The sequence below is a fragment of the Chelonia mydas genome, chromosome 28 (assembly GCF_015237465.2).
Source record: "Chelonia mydas isolate rCheMyd1 chromosome 28, rCheMyd1.pri.v2, whole genome shotgun sequence".
Classification (NCBI taxonomy): Eukaryota; Metazoa; Chordata; order Testudines; family Cheloniidae; genus Chelonia; species Chelonia mydas.
The window spans coordinates 583,076-586,780 of record NC_051268.2 but is presented as its reverse complement, the minus strand read 5'-3'; positions in this window follow the sequence as shown (position 1 = coordinate 586,780).

Below are 3,705 nucleotides of genomic sequence, written 5' to 3'. Positions count from 1 at the left end.
GAAGCCACGACTCCTGTGTTTTACGCCTGGCTCTGGAAGGGGAGTGGGGATGAGTGGGGATTGGTAGACTTTCCTGGCTCTCACTAACACTCATGGTGGATGTTTGTCCCTTTCAGTTTCCTGCCAGAATGGCGGCACATACAATGGGATCTAGTGCATCTGCATCCCTGGTTTCTCTGGCCCCGTGTGCTCCTCCCATGATACCAGAAAGGCCTGCCAGAATGACAGCACTCCCATCGGTACCAAATGCATCTGCCCACCTGGACACTACGGCAACCTGTGTGAATCCTATAAAGCCTCCAGGGACTGCCAGAACGGGGGAACTCCGTTGGGAATTGAGTGCCTCTGCCCACCTGCGCACTATGACCTCTGGTGTGAATTGAATGACAGCAGCACTTCCAGGTCCACCACTACCAGGTCCCCTACCACCTCAGCTGGCACCATTCCCCCAAGCACAGTGTCCCCTCCCACCACATCCCAGAATACCACCACACCACATACCACCACAACTACCGCATCCCAGAATACTACCACGCCACATACCACATCTCAAAAAACCACCATGACCATCACGCCACATAGCACCATGACCACCACCCAAATTACCACCACCACCTGAAGTACAACTACACAGGACAGCACCCCCACCTGTGAGAATGGGGGGACCTGGATGAATGGTGGATGCCAATGCACATCCAGTTTCCAGGGACCTAAGTGCGAGTATGCCACAGAAGTCATCGAGGTCAAAGCCGGTAATGAAAACCTGTGTAAATCGATCCTTGTGTCTGGGGCCCAGACTGTCCCCCAGATTCATAGACTCCAAGTGTCACAGCCGGGTCATGGGTGGCCCCAGTCAGGGGCAGGAGCCAAGAATCAGATGGATCAAGATAGCAGAGGGTGAGAGGCAGGAGACAAACAGGAGGTCAGGAACCACAAATCAGAGGACAGGAGTCAAGCTGGGTGGGGAGGTCAGGAAATCAAGCCAGAAGAGAAGGCACAGGATTTGTTAAGCTAAATAGACTGAGCTCCTGGAGTCTCTCATGCTAAGGAAGGTTTTCTGAGCACCCCATGATGCTGCAATGCATGAGATCCTTGGAAACCCAAGCAGGGACATCCCATGAGCCAGGATCCAGGATGGCTGGTCCCATGTAGGAGCATCGTTAGCATCCGAGGGGGTTGTGTGGCTGGGACTGTGAGCCAGAACCCAGTAAGGCAGCATGGCTGGCTCATGGGAATATGAGGTCTTGAATCCTGGAGTCTCATCCCAGCAGACCTGGCCAGGTGGGACAACATGGTTCTGTTCCCGGGCTGCGGGAGGACGGTGAGGAAACACTTTCAGCAGCAGGATGGCGGGTAGTGAAAAGACAAGTGTCCCTCCTTGCTGGCCCCCTCTGGCTCGGTAACGAATGATGTGATGGGTTCTGAAGGGCAGTAGAGTCCTTTCCCTTGGCCCTGGATGCTGGGGGTCCTGGGATGTGCACATCAGGAGAGCTAACAAGGACCCCCGGGGGGAGAAGGCAATTCCCCTCTGCCATTCCCATGGTTTCTGCCGATTTTCACTGTGTTTCTTCCCCCTGCCCAACGCCCCAATGACGAGGTGATTCTAACAGTGGACGTGAAGCTGCAGATCACCAGCCACAAATTCACCCCCGAGCTGAAGGACAACACAACTCAAGAATACAAAAAGTTTACCTTGGACTTCAAACAACAGGTGGGACCCGGAGGAGCGACCGGGAAGGGGGAGTTAGTGAGAGAGAGGCCCCCAATGGGGTGGATGGTCGGGAGGATGTGGGGGAACTTCCCAAGAGAGGTATGAGATCAGGGGATCATCTCCCAGGGGAAGGGCTGGGAGGCCCATTGCTGAAGACGTTAGGAGCTAGGACTGAGCACAATGCTGGGGAATGGGATGATCCCAGCCCACCAGAGGGGAATAGACTTTAATGGGTCTTTCCCAGTGCTGAGCACTGGTTCCTGGGGTGTGTCCAGGTGGGAGCAGGTTGATGCCATGGCTGGGGACCTCAGCAGCCCCCTGGGCTCACAAGGTCCCATCTCAGGGCTTGGAGGGGGTGGAAGTTCAGAGCAGCCCCTGCCAGTGACGTGCGCTCTATTCCCTTCCAGATGAAGTTGGTTTACAGCAACGTCCCAGAGTACAAAGACGTGGTGATCCTGAAACTGACGTGAGTATCCCCCAAAGCTCCACCCACAACCTGAGCTCCGCCCACAAGCCACCACCCATCCCCTGTGAGACTCCTAAAGGAGACTCCCCTCACAGTAGCCGTGCGTAAGTGTGTGTTTTGGTCATGTAGTTGGCTCTTTGGCACCAATGGTTCGCCAGTGTTCAGAGCCTTTCTGGGCCACGTCTCTTAGGAGGAGAATTTTAATAGAAGAAAAAGTAAAAGAATCACCTCTGTAAAATCAGGATGGTAAATACCTTACAGGGTAATTGGATTCAAAACATAGAGAATCCCTCTAGGCAAAACCTTAAGTTACAAAAAGACACAAAGCCAGGAATACCCATTCCATTCAGCACAGCTTATTTTACCAGCCATTTAAACAAAACAGAATCTAACGCATATCTAGCTAGATTACTTACTAAGTTCCAAGACTCCATTCCTGTTCTGTCCCCGGCAAAAGCATCACACAGACAGAGAGAACCTTTGTTTCTCCCCCCCACAGCTTTTGAAAGTATCTTGTCTCCTCATTGGTCATTGTGGTCAGGTGCCAGCGAGGTTATCCTAGCTTCTTAACCCTTTACAGGTGAAAGGGTTTTTCCTCTGGACAGGAGGGATTTTAAAGGTGTTTACCCTTCCCTTTATATTTATGACAGAGGCTTAATTATTACATTTGCTCTTTTTAAATCTAGCAAAACGTTCTAAGTTCCAGATGTATTTTCCTTCTTTTTGTTTTTTAAAAAAAAAGTATCTTTTTTAAGAACAGGATTGGGTTTTTGTGTCCTAAGAGGTTTGTGCATAGGTTGTTTAATTAGTTGGTGGCAACAGCTCATTTCCTTTGTTTTCTTTCTCAGCTCTTCCCCAGAGGCAGGGGGTGAAAGGGCTTGAGGGTACCCACAGGGAGGAATTCCCAAGCGCTCCTTCCTGGGTTCAAAGGGGTTTTTTGCATTTGGGTGGTGGAAGCATCTAGCCCACTCAAAGTGCCAGAGTGGGGAATCAGCCTTGACAACCTGAAAATCAATATCCTAGCTCTTGCCTTTGCAACCGGGGAAACCCCCTACTCAGCCCACATGACTTAGTGGCAGTGTGCCTTGGGCAGTAGCCTCCATTGTTTGTAGCTCTCTCTGCTCCATAATGGGGATTAATTGCTCCTTCCACTGACTCTTAAAGAGGGCAGTTGGAACAGCCTGTTGGCTTTCATGAGGTTTGTGATTGTCACTGGAGCTCAGAGCCCCCTCCCAGCAGATGGTGGCACCTTTCAGCTCAGTATGTTCAGTGTGAACAATATTTGTCCATCCTTGTCCTTCCTCCCAGTCCAGAAACAGTTAACAGTGTTGATGTTCAAACGTGGGTCCCTTTGACTTTCACGCTGATCAGCACCCTCTTCTGGGGATGGGGGTGTCGTTAGGTCCAGTTCTGGCATCCGCATTTTCAAAAGGAAGTTGAAAAATCGGAGAGGATGCAGAGAAGAGCCACAAAAATTATTTTAAGGGCTGACAGTGGGAGACTTGGAGCTTGATCTGGTTATTTTATC